At 42.7% G+C, this 17,219-nt stretch overlaps 1 long non-coding RNA gene across 1 annotated transcript in view; it reads left to right on the top strand.

The window, feature by feature from the left end:
• The first annotated feature begins 15,199 nt into the window (after positions 1-15,199).
• Positions 15,200-17,219, top strand: part of LOC127615080 (uncharacterized) — a 33,401-nt gene continuing 31,381 nt past the window's right edge. Inside the window, exon 1 of the long non-coding RNA XR_007966807.1 lies at positions 15,200-15,502. This is a non-coding gene — a long non-coding RNA (uncharacterized LOC127615080). The remainder of the gene's footprint in view (positions 15,503-17,219) is intronic.

Below are 17,219 nucleotides of genomic sequence, written 5' to 3'. Positions count from 1 at the left end.
TGATTCATTTGTGAAGTAATAATCCTCAGGTCGGATTTGAAAGGCATTTTTTTTTCTAGCGGAGGAAATGGAGGAATTTTTCACATTCAGAACCATAATATATTTTTTTAAATGAAACCTTGTTAGATACTTAAGCATCGCTTCAAGCAAGGGTGTCCATAGCCCGGCTGGGGGCCATTAGCGGCTTGCGGCATAGACGAAAACACCATTTGAATGATTTGGTTTTAAAAGAGTTTTGCAAAAAATACAAAGAGCGCTTTCTACAGATTCTTCTTGTTTAGGTTCTGAATGTGGAGATGGTGTTCAGAGCAGGGTTACACATTTCACCTTACCTCCTTTAGTACAAAGTTGTGATGACGATGTTTTTTTTTTTTTTTTTAATAACAGCATACACTGAATTGGCTCTAACGTGTCTAATAAATCAAGATGAAGAAAGTCCCACTGGCGTCCTTTAATTTTTCTGCATGAGGCCCATAGGTTGGATCTCCACATTTCTAATTCTACGCTTCTTGCCCTCATTTGCTTTTGTCTCTCACGCATCTCGCACCCTTTTCCACCTCTCCGGCCACACTCTTCCACTCTTTGTGCACCCCTCCAGCGAGTTCTCTACCATCCTATAAATCCTCGCTTTCAGCACATCGCCGCCCCAACTAGGCCGGCCCTCCCTCAGCCTCCTGGAGCACTGACAATAAAGCATTACAGCAGTCAATCCATGTCAACAACAGCTTTGCTTAATTCCTGCTAAACACGTTTCAACTAAATCTTCACCTAATGATGCATAATGACTGCTCTTTAGCGTGCCTGCGGCCTGTATCCATTCACGTGCTTTATTTTGCTTTTTTTGAGTGATATCAAGATGGCCTTGTTAAAATGAGTCATGTGATCGGCGCATTCTTTGCCCGTGCATCGCAAACAAGCAATTCTTATTTTGAGAGCATCTTCAGGACTGACTGATGTCAGGGTGGGGGGGGCACAGTGCCAAACTCTCTGATGTGATGCAGATGATGCCCGGCCCTTGACCTCCTGCCCGAAAGATGTCAGGGCCAAAATGGCACAGGTGCCACCCCACCTTCGCTCTCTGACGACCGGGGGGTGCACTGAGCAGGATGCGGATGATGCCAACTCTCCTCCTTTGCTCACTTTTCCAATTGTGACGGGACTTGAACGAAGCTCTCCGTTCAAGCGTTTGTATATTGTGGCGATGACTCGTGCGCTCCCATCACCTCCCTCCCATGCATTTCCTCAATAAAATCACTATTAATTCTCTGCCTTAGTCGAGTGTTTTCCAATGCGATTTGTTGGCCCGCTGCCTGCGCCTTGCTCTCTCTTGGCTGGGTTTGTGTGCTTGACTGCTCCACAGGAACAGACTGGCACTCTAGCTGAGGGCTCCAGGGTTCGCACACACAATCCCCTAAACACGTCTGCGTGTGTGGAGCTTCACTGCTCGTTTCATCTCAAGCCTTTTTCGCTCCTAATTTTTGTTGGTACATTTTGTTCTCCGTTATTTTTGGCTATCAATTTGCCATCGTCCAATTATTGTGATTGTGATATCGGTCCTACTTTACATACCCGTATGAGATGTTTATATAAATGGGTCGATAATTATCTATTCATTAGACCTTTGAATGTTAATGGATGTAAGTGTTTAAACGAAGAATTAACTATCTCTTGCCAAATAACAAATCAACAGCTCGCTCTATTGCTTCGCCTCTGTGCTGGTTAGAACAGATTGTAGTATTAAATAATGGAACACTTTACAGCAAGGACCCCTATTGCCAGTGTAACCACCAAAGGTGGCTATAAAATGTAATATGTAAAGTAAACAAATATGGGGGTAGTTTGAACTGAAGAGTGAGAACACGCTAACTGTTGAAAATTCGTGTGGTTAATAACTGTTCTGCTAAGAGTTTTTGAACCGAATTGTTAATGTTTTGTATCAAGGGTGTCATGTTTTGTGTTTTGATTTATGCGGCTTTGGTTGGTTTTGGTTTGATCATGTTTTCCCTGTGACCCTATTCGTGTCTTTCTTTTTGATATTTTGAGCTTTAATAAAATGCCGCCTGCTTGATGGGCAAAGAGCTGTGGCAGTTGTTAGCTTTTCTTCCAAAACGTTGATTCTTACCCACGATACTCTATTGTACTTGTGTTTAAAAAATATTATGACTGGAATCAGTCAAACCCCCCCCCCCCTTACTGTGTACATGTTCAAATGGCACCGTTAGGTTCAGAGAATGAATTGATTGTGATGGTTGAGGGATGGCCTTACTAAGCACATTCAATTACAGGGCCAAGCAACATCTGTCACATTTGTAAGGCCCATGGCCCTGCAACCACTGATGTTGAACCAAGGCCGCACACATGTCATGCCTCACAAACAAATGAGGTCTCTCTCACGCTCTCTTTCCTCTCTCAACTCCAGTCGAGATGAAACACCAAAGCATGTGCATTTGTCTAATCAAGCATTCGCCCGAGGCCACGTCGAATGTAAATGAACATGTTAGAGTGTGCCAACCGCTATTTCTGTTCACCGTGGTGTTTGATGATGAAATAGTGCAGCTGAAAGCAGACAGGAGGGGGCACTGGTGCTCCAGCGTTGCTCTCCTCCCGTGTGAGGCCTCCTCTTCCTCACAGCTCTTCACAATGGGGATGTGCCTGAGGGTGGAAATGTTGCTTTTTTAGGTCTGCAGTGAGCCCATATCCCTTAATCCCCAGCCATGATTGACAATCATGATTTAGGGTATATGGTGTCCCGTTCTAATCCACGAGCAATGATTTCATTTGCATACCTTGCGTACGTGGCCTCGTTTTGGAGGAAAAACGTCTGCCTTTGTAAGTGATACAGAAAGGGAGAGGCACAAAGCTGAGAGAAATAGTGAGAGCAAGATAGAGACTAAGGAGGAGAAAGAGAACGGATGAGGAATGTTTGTGGCCCCCCCCCCCCCACCCAACCTTTTCTTTTTTTGCCAGGAGCAGGATGATAGCAGTCTCCACTTCCTCACCGAACCTTCACGTGTTTCTCCCCAACACTTTTTACCTCTCAAACAATGCATTTGAAGCATAAACACTTACATTCAGAGATGAGGGAACATGCAGGAACACACAGAGATGCTCCCTCACACGATGCAAAACGAAATTGCTATTTGCTCATTCTATAACCAAGTCAGGCTTAATTATAATCATGGGAGTTTGGGAGTTACCGTATAATCTCTGGAAGGTATTAAGAATTACCCAGTGTACACCACAGGAAAAAAAAAGAAACAAACAAATAGAAATACTTCCAATTATTTCCCAGTCAAAAGACCCAAGGGAGTGAGAATCAAATAATGCTCAGCGTTTGGGTTGTCCACAGAGAAATTCATCCTCAGTTTTATCTCCTCAGAGAGGAAGAAAAAACAACAATGCTGTCGAGAAGGTCAAAAGAGTATTCAACGATAATTATTTTGTCCTCAGATCAAATATAATAGTGACAACAAGTGATATTTTGAAAAGAACACACACAAATGGTCGTGTGGCTATCGGAGCGTCACAGTGCATTTGAAAATACTGTCAATTGATATCATCATTTCTAAACTTGTTCTAGATAATATTCTCGCGCTCTTGTATGTTTTATAAAATTATCGTATTCATCATTATTGGCATTTTTTTAAAGTAAAGTAACAAATAAAACTTTAAAAAAGTCAAATGACACGAGTTTTATTTTCTTTGAATGTGAATTTGAATTTAAGTTGATTTTTTTATTACATATAATATAATTACATATGAAACAGAATTCTGTTTTCCCCCTTTCAAATTGGTCCAAAAATGTATCAAATGTATACAAATGAACAAAATATATTCTGTATCTAGTTCTATACAAAAGTAAACATTGTTTTTGCATTCATTTGCTGCATCCAAAAACTGAAAGTTTAAAAAAAACAAAAAAAACTTCAACCTCATGAAAGCTATTTGAAGAAACCAATGCAGGTCGACAGTATGTCAAAGTGATAACGCTAACCATTTATCAAGATGGCGGACATCAAACTACAGTCCGTTTGCATAATTTTGTTTACATTCACCAGTATAAAATGCTCTCATAACACTGATTTGGAAAAAACAAGTACAGCTAATCCATATGTTGTGGGGTGACAGAGGCAATGCATCTGAGATCATGCTCCATCCATCCATAACAATAATAATAATAATAATATTTGTTTAGTATACAGTAGATCATTTGGTACTGGATTGCATTCGATTAAGCGGATGTACTTGATTAATCCCATTAAGTAAATTGGTTGATGGGTTGTCCAATGAAAAAAAAGCTCCCCTGTGCCCTGGTCCATCCCTCCTGTGTGTGTGCGTGTGAGGTGACATAAGTTGATGAGGCCCGAGGGTTTGAGGAAACTCACATCATCAACCCCATCATCCTCCTCCTCTTCAACATCATCCCATCTCCAGTGTCCGTCCCACCCGCTCCACAATTAGCAATGTTTACAAAGCCTGGACTAATTGATTGCTTCTCTTTATCTTTTTTACCTCCTTAATTTTGCTATTAGTGCGGCAGAGGCGCAAAGCAGCTCCTCTTTCTGCCATATTGAGAAATTATACTCTTGTACTTGATCCAGCTAACAGGATTTTCTTAAATTACTTTATAAAAGACCATCTTTTAACTTTCTCGATGCGTTCATTAGCAGGTCTGCCTGAAGGCCCGCTCACATCAATTTCTTGGGTTAAAGTTACAAACTTAGGCAGCTCAGCTCCACGCTCCCGGTGGTTTGTGGACGACGATAGGGGTTTCTGGGGGCGGAATGGGAACAAATTATTAATTTGGGCAAGTATTAGAAAAATAAAGAGATTGAATTAAGAATATTGGTCCTCTGTTATCCAGCATGGATGCCTCAGGGACTTACTGTGGTGGAGGACATTATGTAAATTCTCTCTCTCTCTCTCTCTCTCTCTCTCTCTCTCTCTCTCTCTGCATCTTTACTTCTCTCCAGCTCCCTCTCCCCATTTCTCTGTCCCCCCCCCCCTCTCTCTCTCTCTCTCACACACACACACGCTAGCACGCGCGCACACACACACAGACACACAAACAGACACACACACACACACACACACAAACGCACACACAGCACCAATCTCTTCTCTTCTATAATCTTTCTCTGTGTGTCTCTTTAATCTTCATCAGTCAGCAGACACCGAGGAGACAATTTCTCCTGTTTGCTGCAGCTCACTTTTCTCTCTACTCCTCATGCATGGAGTGGCTGCTGCGCGAATCTGCAGGAGTCAAATCAAAAATATCACGAAGGAGCAGAATACATAATATGATTTGCAAATGTGGTAGACATTGTGTGTGTGTGTATATATATATATATATATATATATATATATATATATATATATATATATATATATATATATATATATATATATATATATATATATATATATATATATATATATATATATACACACACACTCGCGCACGCACACACACACACACACACACACACACACACACACGCACACACACAATATGGCCAAAACTCATGCTGGCATTGCATTTTTGAATGTCGAAATTTGTTTGTTTATGTTTATATAAGTAAGTTGAAGATTTGTTTGACCTAAAGAGATACTTCACATATGTACGCTGTTTGCCGCAGTAAAAAAATATGTTGTCAATAAGTACTTTGATAATTTCATTATTTTCATGTACATCTAATGACTTTACAACGATTGTACAGTGCACTCCGCTTAATAGAACACCATTGGGCCGAAGCGCTTCTGTTCTACTAAGCGGAGTTTCTATTAACACGTCGACGACCAAGTTATGCACGCAGAAAAACCCCTGCTGACGATTTCGACTGTGGGCGTCCATATCTTTAATCAAACAACACTTAATCAAACTCTCTTCTTAAAGCGATCAAACCGACCTTCAGTGGCACTGAATCCCTCCACCTTCATTTTTGATGCCAGCTCCTCAGATTTAGCTTTCACGATCTTCCCAGACAAAGGCGCATTCTTGTCTCTGGCAGCGTGAATCTACTTTACGAGAGCTTTTTCCACATCAGGTGCTTTGCCCTTTCGCTGTCGCTTGCGATCAGAATCCTCAAGTTCCAAAATTTCTTTCCTGTTTTTGAGTATCCGATTCAAGTTACTCCGGGATACGTCTAGATGAGAGGCAGCATCCTCTTGTGATACCTTCTGAGAATCCGGCAATGCATCGTATTGTCTGAGTATGTCCTTCTTATCCGCAGGTGATAGCCCTCGTCTCTTGAATGAAGTTGAAGCCATTGTGACGTGCGTGTGTCTATGTGTGGAGTGACGCGTGCTACCTGTTACTGTATACGGCTAGTACTACACATTGCGCAATCGTAGGCGGAACAGCATAGCAGTGGTATCGCGTTTTCTCGCGATAGTGGTACAGTATCGCGATTGTTGCACTTCGAAAACCACTAGTTTACAATTTTCATTGCTTACGGCCTGTTCTATTAAGCGGGGATCTGTTCTACTAAGCGGAGTATCTTTATAGGAAATTGCATTAGGCAAATCCGTTCCAGAGCCTTTTGCTCTATTAAGCGGATTACTCTATTAACCGGTGTTCTATTAAGCGGAGTGCACTGTAATAAAAATAATATAGCTGGCTGCCATGTTCATGATGTTCATACCATCGCTTGATCTCTTTCACGTTTAGACATTGGACGAGCTTGCACATTGATATAGTCACAGCTTCTCCAAATGGAATGCATCAACTCCATAGCATTATTCCTGAAAGAATGAAGCCATATCGTTATCAATCAATACTAGGAAATCACAGAAAAGCAGATCATTCCTTCAGAAGTTAAGATCATCACCCTTTTCTTGCTCGTCAAAAGTACTCGGCACGGCATTTGTTTTTAATGTCACCTACAGTATGTGGCATGTCTCCTCTCCCACTGTAAATCACTCCTTGTCCGGGAAATGTTTACTTGACAAAACTTGCGTTCGTACACTTTTTGTAAAAAATCTGGCAAAACATGCAAGTGTGTAGCTTGTTAGCTGTTTCTGTTCAACCAGCCCGGCACATTATTTTTCTTTGTGTATTCCTTGCCGTCTACTGTGTGTCTATTGTCCAGCACTAACTTATACACATTACTTCTCGTGGTGGTGTATGTTTCAGCTATTATGCCTTTTTCCAAGCTGAGCTAAGTCATTACTATCAATCATGTCACACATGTACATTGAAATAAGAGTTTTCTTTATATATATATATGCTAATTTGCCATCAAAATACATTAGGGGGAAATGGGAAGATTGCAATTCATGTTTGTCCATCCCAAACGTCTTCACCGAGGCTTGGTGCAATTGGTCAAGTCGCTTCCAAATATTCTCTATTAGTACTGTAATTTGATTCACCACAGCTAAACCAATGATCTGTCATCTAATGCTTAGTATTAATATTCAAGGTTAAATGCACTAATCCAACATCAAACCCATGGTCAATATGGATGCGTACTTTGGCAGGCTGTAAAAGGCTGATATTGCTTCAATTAGGGTCTTTACGGAAGCGGGACAAGTTCGAAGAAAAGGGCCGAGGGCTGCGTGATGACAGGGACATCGCCAGGGGAGGGGGTGGGGGGGTAGAGGAGGAGAAGGAGGAGGTAGGAGGGGAGCAACAAAGCATGGTTTCAGTGACAAGGCCGCTAATCTTTCAGCGGGAGTGGGAGGCGTTGGAGACATCCTGTGCTGACACTACAGGCACAACAGACAGGTTTGATGTTAACAAATATTAGCTTTTGCTGGACGTGGGTGTGTTGTCTTTGACACACTCATTGCATATTCACACACAGATGTTGCTGCTGCACGGGCGAGCAGAAAGAGGAGGAAGAGAAGGAGGAGGGATGAAAAAGCCAGAGATGGCAGAGTTGCTCTCTGAGGAGCAAGTAATTGGCCCCTTGACGGCAGAGGCGACAGAGAGAGAGAGCAACGCACACACACACACACAGATAGATTCACATGCACAACCCCTCTCATCTGCTGTGCCTCTCTTCCCAGATCTGATAAAGGTAAACGTGTAGCAAATTTGTCATTTGATGAGCGAGGATTTCCACAAACAGAGCTGACATGATGAGCCTGTGATCTGCCTGTATGAGAGTCAGCAGGGGCCCAGCCAGCCAGAGATCTCAATCCTCACCCCCTTCCTCACTCCCACCATCCCTCTTCACTCCCTCCTCACATACTGTCACACTCAACCTTGGCTGTGTTCACATGCAACCGAAGTCTCAGTAATTGCCGCTTGCCAACCCGGATCTCTGCCTCGGACTCCGTCGCTCGTGGTTGTCGTCTATCGCTCCTCCTCAGAGATGTCCACTCCTCTTGCAATGCTATGGGCCCCCCCTGCACTCTTTTTCACTTCCTTCTGACTATTTCATTTATCTCTGGACTCCACGCCCGCACACTCCTCAATTATTCGCGCACACCTATAGCTGTTGCCACTTGTACCACCTTAAAGAGGACATACAGTGGAGGAATTCAATCAAATTAACTGGAAAAGTATGCCTCCAAAGTCGATTCCACTTTGGTTGGAATTGTCGTTGTGTGTGATGTAACGTGAGACATCAATTCAGTGCATCCATTTATCCATTTATGTAGCTTTTTTGTGGCTTTGTTTTTCCCACACGAATTCCAAAATAGATCAACAAACACTGTTAAGAGAAAAGGAATGTCAGAAAAGAAGAAGAGCTTCCCTGAAGTAAGCAAATTTAGACCGGAAAAGTCCTTTGGTCTGTTTGTTTGATCTGAACCACAAGTAGATTTCTTTTCCCTTTTAATGCAGTTCGTATTTACGCTGCACTTTTTTGCAAGCAAACTTTCATCTGGAATCACTCCACAAATTCCTCTCCTATTGGATGTGCCATCTGACATCACGGCAACACCACTCCTGAGTTGGTGAAATTCTTTATTTATGTGGGATGAACCCTTGAGATGCGACATCCATTTGAACATTTTTCAACTTGAGATGCTGTGCGGCAAAAGCAATCACCCACTTGCGTGTCTCTGCATGATGCAGCACGGCGTTGCATCTATTCTCTCCATTTCCACAATTATCCAGTGTAAAGAAACCACTCTGCATAAATTATTCTTTTAAAGAAATCACAAGTCTCCTCTTTGGCGATAAAAAAAAAAAAAGTTCACAATTCCACTATGTCTCTAATTGCTGCAGGCAATCTTCTTCTAGAATGCCGTCTTGATTCCTTGTAGGCAATCTCTCTACCACCTTTTCTGCCTTTAAGAAGGAGTCACTGGGTTTGTGGCTTTCCGCTCAGAGGAAATGATTATTTCTGCCTCTGGCCAGTCCCATGACTTTAATCCTGGAACTCCACACCAGGCTCCTGCTCCCGCTCCACAGTGACTGATATTTGGAACAACTTAAAGAAAAACAATATTGAGCAGCAGGTAGGAGCCTCATATCTTCATCACTTCTGGTTGGTGCTCTTACCAGTTAGTCTGCTGCAAGAATGATTGCTTTGATTGCCGAAGCAATGAAAACAGCCCGTGATGCATAAATGACCAATTCTCCTTCATAAGTGAACCGTTGGAGGTCTAACAAATCTTTTATGTTCATTACACTTTATTCGGGCATTATTAAGGCGAGAAAATGTGCTCCTAATGCCTGAGAGAGAGGTCTTGCTGAAGAAGGAGGGGGGGGGGGGGCGGCGGCAGCGGAGAGCTGAACTTTGTTAATGGAGTATTTCTCCTCGCAAGTCACTCAGCTTTGAAAGCCAAGCCCCCCGGGTAAGGACTCTGAAGCGCAGGAATCAGACATGCACAATCAGTTCCACTCCTTAAATCTCTGTCAGAATCGTATCTATTGGAGCAGCCTTTCCTTCATTTATTTCTCGATCAGTTAGTGCCTTGTGATCGGGCCAAGTCAACTACAGAAGGTTCCCCTCTGCCTCTGTCTTGTGCTGATTTGCGCGCGAGCACACACACGCACGCGAATGGTGCCTATCCCTCTGCCTGTGCCCTCACCGCATCCGTATCGGCAGGGCCTCTGACTAATTTGCCCATCACGCTTGCTGTCGGGTCCTTTACGGTTGGAGATGTTTTGACGCGTCTCTCCCGGTTCACTTTTCTCCACTGGCACTGTCTCCTCTATGATTAAGAATACTCTGATAATAACCAAATGCCAAGAGTGCTTGGCTGCATGGCTGATGGATGTGCGTTGCCACAGCGTAAGAGTGAGCTCCTCTGTATCGGGGGGGCGGGGGGGGGGGGGGGATTTCTCGAGCATGCACAGCACCTCCACTCAAAGAAAATGTAATCCAAAGTGCAGAGAGAGCGGGTTCAAGAGGACACATGCTTTATGCTCAACATGAAAGAGCTGCACACTCACACAATGTTCATTTATTCCTCAAATATGACAACCGAAAAGCATGTTTTGATCTCTTTGTTTATGATGCGGAAGTTATCATTAAATGGTAGAGATTCAAGTGGAATACACAACCTTCTTTAGTTATTTGGCAGATGTGATCAGTTTTTAAACGTCCTATGATCACAAACAGGATCGGTGTGAAATTGCGTTTAACTGTACTTTTCTGGCCTAGAGCAGTGGCTGCTGGTGGATTTTTTCGATGGACACCATATAATGTCATTTGTTGTGTTTTTGTCCGTGCATGTGTGTGTGTGTGTGTGTGAGAGATCGGCAATTGACTGCTGATCAACCGAGGTAGTCTGCCTTTTTGCCCACAGTCAGCAGGAACAGGCTCCAGCACCTTACAGGCTAGGCGGTACAAAAAAAACCCCTTGCTGAACCATTCTGCTTGGTGGAAACCTCTTTTTAACTCTCGCACAATCCCACAGAAGGAATGTGCCAAGCCACTACGCAGGCCTGAAGCGCCCCTCCAAGCTTGGACCTCCACCCAGCAACTGGACTCACCAAGTGATTAGTTGGGGATTAAAATATTTGCTGTGCAAATATCTGACTTAGTTGTCTGACCCGACATCACATGGGCTTAACCGTCTTTCACTTTCTTTGACACACCCCAGAGATTTCCGCAGACCACACCCATGCAGCCCATGAATCATTCATAAGCTTTTCGCTGACAAATAATTATCAGTAGCCACTGTTCACAGGGATGTTTTTGTCTTCAAAACGGTCCTTCAAAGAAGGACATTGACTGCACCTGTTGGTGCTGAAATGTTGAGGGTGCAGGACTGCGCTTGATGGATCATGTGAGCATTCAAACTGGGGTAATGTGTGGTGAGGATTAAAGGACATACACACGCATGCGGTGGATCCGTAGCAACTCACATTGCATTGGTGGGAGTGTTTTACTTTATCCATCTGTTTCTGTTTTCTGTTGCTTGTCCTCACAGGGGTCGCGGGACGTGCTGAAGCCCATCCCAGCTGTCTTCGGGCAGTAGGCAGGGTACACCCTGCCACACATCTTTTTGGAATGTGGGGAGGAAACCGGAGTACCTGGAGAAAACCCACGCAGGAATGGGGAGAGGATGCAAACTGCACACAGGATGGCCGGAGCCGGAATCAAACTCTGCACCAACCACTGTGAGGCCCACGCACTAACCAGTCAACCACCAGGCTGCCTATATCATATTAAATATATATATAATTATTATATTAAAAAACATTTTATATTATATACTGTACGTTGGTAACAGATATTAAATATCATGTTGGAATGTAAGTATGCCCTTTTTTTTACAACCTGGTTGATGTTTATTCCGTGAAACGTGTCATTTTTCTTCAAATATTATTATTGTTATTATTGTCATTTTTATGCATATTATTCACAGAAAATTGCAGTATATAGGGCCCGCAAGTCCATTATTAAATTTTCAATGGCAGATTTTTTTTCTCCAGCATTTGATTAGTAAATGAAGGCGTTTCTAATGCTGCTGCAGATGACACAAGTCTTAGGGACACCATCAAAATGTTTATAGCGATTTTTTAAAACATTCCAAAGCTGGATGCTTGGGGTTTGGGGGTGGAAATAATAATTATTAGTCCTTGCGGCACCACAACAGGGGACTCACATCACTCAGCAAATTTAAAGTTGGCCTTGTGAAAGTCAACGTCAGCAGCATGCCCCTTCCAGCAGAACAATACAATGTGCGCTACCTCTCCCCTTATTATTCTTTCCTACCCACCATGACCACTGTCAGGGGCGCATATTGCTTTGGGTCATTTGGCACTGAATGTTCGTGTGCCCTGTTTCTCCGTAACTTGGAGTCTTGTGATGGTTAAATTACATCTTGTAGAATTAATTAAGGGGGAAATCTTGCTTTTATGAGAACAAAAGTGCGGCTGGCTGGCCGGAGGCGGCGGTCAGGAATGGTTGTTGGGGCACAGGGGGGGGGCAGCCTGGCAGAATCAAGGATCATTTAAAATGAGTCTCAGAGTGGAGCCACAGCCCCAAATAAACCATTCGGGGGCTTGTGGCTATTCATCACTGCCACGCTGTCCTCGTCACGATTGGCGGCTTCAGGAATCCGCAAGTCATTTGGGTGCATTAGACTCGAAAACCAACCTTCGTATGTTCTATCAAAAAGTTAGCATCAGAAGTGAAAAAAAATATGACTGTCATGTTTTTCAAGGAGACGTTATTTTTCCACAACTTAAAACAGTTCCCAGTTGTCTGCGACATTTTTTATTTTACTTTATTTTTTGGGTCAAAACGCCGATGATCACACACACACTCTGTATTTTTGTCTTTTGGGCCCAATTGAGAGGGTGGTCCTGTCTGATGTAAATGAGTGACTGGACACCAGAGGTGACATTTTGGGGGAAATCCTGAGTGATGACAATCAAATTTACCTTACACGGCCATGATGAACACACTTTTCAAAAGTCATAAGGGCACACTGGAGGAAAGCAGTGCTACAAAGAGGCCCCTAACGGTTTCGATCAGAGAAGGCCGTGCTGGCCCTGATGAACCAGCACGGCTTATTTTATCAAGACTGTTTAGTTGCCACTTGAATTTTTGTGCAGCACTGCAGCCCGACTTTTGGTGGGGAATCATTTTTCTCCACGATACTCACAGTTGCTGTCCTCACGTCATTGTTTAGAACCTTTCTTTTACCCATTGCACCACAAGATAGATGGACTGATTGATTGAAGATCGTTTCAAAGACACGAGAAGATACTTAGCTTGGCATTGACGTGCTGCGTTCACATCAATTTGTTGTTGGTTTTTTTTGTTGTCTTTTTGTGCTGTTGGCAAAGGGGGGGAGGGGTAGAATGCTTGAAGACTCCATCCAAAGTGTGCGTGACAGAAATATCACCAAATTAGATGTCTCTAATCCCTCCGGAATATGAATTAGCCTGGAATGAATCAGCCCTCAAATGAGTAGGTGTTTTGAGGAAAGAGCGGCACTGATATAGCGCGGCGAAGCCAGTAAACAACAATCCACAATGAAAATACAAAACGGGACGCGCGCGAGGCTGCCAGGGGAAGATGCCAATGAGATCTGAGACATTTACATTCAGCATCACAAACAATGAGATGGTGCTATTGTCAACGTAGGATCCCCCCCCCCCACCCCTTATGTTTACCTTACCATTTATCTTTATGTGTCGAAAATCTTCAGAAATATGCCATAATTTTGTGTTTCCTTTTTCAGAAGCTTTTTTTTCCTTTGGCTGGACATCTGATGTATAAAATTTCAAAGTGACACACACTGAAAGATAATTCAGATCTTTGTGATGAGCACTTTTGGAAGAACCTGTCCTGTTCTAGTTAAACTGCTTTGATGTTCACATGGGAAGGATCCCCCCCGCCCCCATCGTTTAGCGGAAGTGGGTTAAATAGCGGGGAGGTAGATATATTCTGCCATTGATTTGCTGATCAAAGCTGCTCGCCTCTCATTTTGTCAGTGTGCTAGCCTTGCTGTCACCTCATACGTAGACCGGCGCTATGCATGAAGCCAGGAGCTGCCCGTCTCTCTTTGTGTCCTCGTGTCCACGTCTCTCTGGCCCTTCCGCTGGTTCTACAAACCCAATTCCAATATAGTTCATTCATTCATATTCCGATCGGCTTTATCCTCACAAGGGTCGCGTGGGGTGCTGGAGCCTATCACAGCCATCTTAGGACACTAAGATTCAAGGACACCCTGAAGCGGTTGCCAGCCAATCGCAGGGCATACAGAGACAAACAACCATTCACGCTCACACTCACACCTGAGGACAATTTCAAGTATTCAATCAGCTTGCCATGCATGTTTTTGGAATGTGGGAGGAAACCGGAGTACCCGGAGAAAACCCACACAGGCCCGGGGAGAAAATGAAAACGCCACACAGGGAGGCCGGAGCTGGACTTGAACCCAGTAGCTCTGCACTGCGAGGTCAACGCGCTAACCACTCAAGTACCGGGCTGCCTCCAATGAAGTTGTTTTAACAAATTTTAAAAAAAAGGAAGAGCCTGCAATGATTTCTCAAATCATGTTCAACCTAAATGTAGTTGGATACACTACAAAGACATGATATTTAATGTTTAAACTGAAGAACTTGATTTTTTTTCCCAGCAAATAATCATTAATTTAGACTTTAATGGCTGTTCCAAAAAAGCTGAGACAGGTGGCGAATAAAGACTGAGAACAGGTGGGTCCATATTTGCGTCGAAGAGGAGATTCTCTGAATTTGGAGAGATATTTACCGGTACTTGGGAAAAAAAAAAGATTTTTTTCACTCTGATTTTTTTATAAATTTTTAAAGGAGAATTTGAATCCATTTTACTTGCAGAACATTAGTTCAGGTTGGCACCCTGGATAATGGATTAGCACATCTGCCACACAAAATAAAAAATATGTCAGCGAAATGGTCACAAGGAGCAAGGACGAAACAATACGTAAAAGGAAAAAGCGCTCACAAAGGCAAAGTACAAGAGCATACACAAACAAAATATCACAAGTCCAACAACGCAAAACCAAAGATCAAGATCGATGAAAAGGAATCACGAAAATTCAAAGTTCAATGACAAAACAAGAACGACTATGAGGGCTAATGGGAGGCCTAGAATACAACACTTGAAGCACAACAGTGCGCAAGGTCAATCATCTGACAACAGACCAGGCAGTTTGGCAGGCCTTAAATACATGGCAGGCTTGATTGGTAAATGCGGAACAGGTGCTCCAGCTGGAGGGAAACGCCCTTCATCACTCCAGCTGGGGCTGAAAACAAGAGACAGACAGGGCACCATTCATTTTTGGAAGTCACACAGTATTATTAATAAACTCGTAAACACAAAATCAGTCTAAATTGAGAAATCCGTCTACTCAAAAATGTAGCCGAAATTGTTGACATTTTCTTCCTGGCACATTGGGAATATTTAGGAAGTCGAATTAACAAGGATTAAATTTGTTTTGTTTTTTTTGATGGTGGACAAATGAGAATGACAAAAGGGCTTCATTAGACTCAGGTGACAATTTGTTGAATGTGGTCCCTACGTCTTTGTGTTTCCAACGATAACAGAGGAGGGAGTCCTTCGAAGCCACAGAACGTGCCTAACGGCAGAGGAAAAACGACAGGGTAAGATTTTAATCTTCTTCGTTGAGAGCTAACGAGAGAATTGTCTTTTCTGCAAAGAGAAGGACAATAATAATGTCTCGTAAAGATGAACACTCTCAACACTCTCAACACTCGTAAAGATGAACACTCTCAAACAGAACCTTGTTACAAAAGCATTGCACAAGAGTTGTTTTGGGGGCTATTTTTTGTTTTGTTTAGTTTTTTTTTTTTGTTTCTTCATCTCTCCTGCCGCCTTAGTCACAGATGTCTCGGCTCATGTTGACCGAGAGCAAATGAAAGCATCCAGAGCAAAGAACGGATGAAGCCGTGTCCATAATGTGAGCAGGGGAGGAGAGGCCTCAATGTGCTGAAATAGCTCCAAAAGAAATGAGATCCAGGCACTTATTTGTCAGGGTGTCTGACTGCCTGCCTGCCTGCTTGCCTGCCTGCCTGCTCCACACTCTGTGAATATGCATGAGGATTTGAGAGGTATAAATAGCGGAGGTGTCCATATTGCCACTGCCTCCTCCATCAGCACAGAGAGGGGCTTTAATGGGCTTATTATGAAGCGTATTACATCACCAACGGCCAATTACAAAACTCCACAAGGAGCAAGGAAAGGGAGCTCTTTCTCTGTCACACGCTTCGGACTTGTCGGTAGCGTAGTCTGTTGACCGGTTTGTTTACTTCATTTTAAGCACCAACATCATGCACAATCGGCTTGTTTAAAGGGTATTCACCCGCGACATGCAAAGTTAGTCGAGTTACGAAATGAACTCAGAAGGAGGTCCTGTTACGTTTGGTTAAATGAAAAGTGTAATTGTAAAATATATCGGGGATGCGCGGCTCGCATCGGCAGAGGATGCAGAGCCACCATGTCCTCTCAACAGCATGTGAAGAGTTAAAAACCAAAAAAAACAACTCATGTACACAATAAATTATTTTCCATTTTCGTTATTTGGTCAGTCCTTTACGCTGATTTTCCTTTTTCAACCCAATAATGTCAATGATTTCATCTTTAAAAATGATTTTTTTTTTCCTAAAGCTGTAAAAAAGTATAAAAATGTATAAAAATGTAAAAGTATTTGCTATACATGGGCTGGAAGGGAACAGAGGCAGTCAATAAAGGTAAGATGAAAAAAAGATTTTCATTAAAAAAAAAGAGAGCCCAGGAAAAAAACTGCATGAATTAACAATGAACGTGTTCAATAGTGTTTCTTTTTTTTTCTTCTTGTCACATTCTTGAAAAGTGCAGGACCGACTGAAGCATATTAAAAAGCTTTGAAAAACAGCCTTATCTTCTATTTAATTTTTCTCAGGTTTTTGTTTTTTAATCGGCATGCCAGTAAGTGATATAACTATTCATGGTTGACATAAATATCTGTATTAACATTATTTTATTCTGCCGTGTGGGCTGCTGAGATTGCTGCCACTATTGGAATTTCCACAGTGATGCAGATTATGAAGATTTTGTTAGAACCACCCACCTATTTTTCATGTGAGCAAAAGTATTGGTACATGTGCCAAGCGTGTTCTATGGCATTTATTATCAACAATACATTTTCAGAGGAGGTTAAGATGTGTGGGTTTTTTTTTCTATGAATCTATACTTATACTCATTTGACGAGTAACCAACCAGAACTGTCCACAGGAATAACAAGACATTTTGAGAGAACAGATAGAATTAATCAGCCAAATATTAACCATAGCCAGGATAATCATTTGGAATGTCCTGAAA

Source organism: Hippocampus zosterae, chromosome 14 (genome assembly GCF_025434085.1).
Source record: "Hippocampus zosterae strain Florida chromosome 14, ASM2543408v3, whole genome shotgun sequence".
Lineage (NCBI taxonomy): Eukaryota > Metazoa > Chordata > Actinopteri > Syngnathiformes > Syngnathidae > Hippocampus > Hippocampus zosterae.
This window is presented reverse-complemented; position numbering and strand designations above follow the sequence as displayed.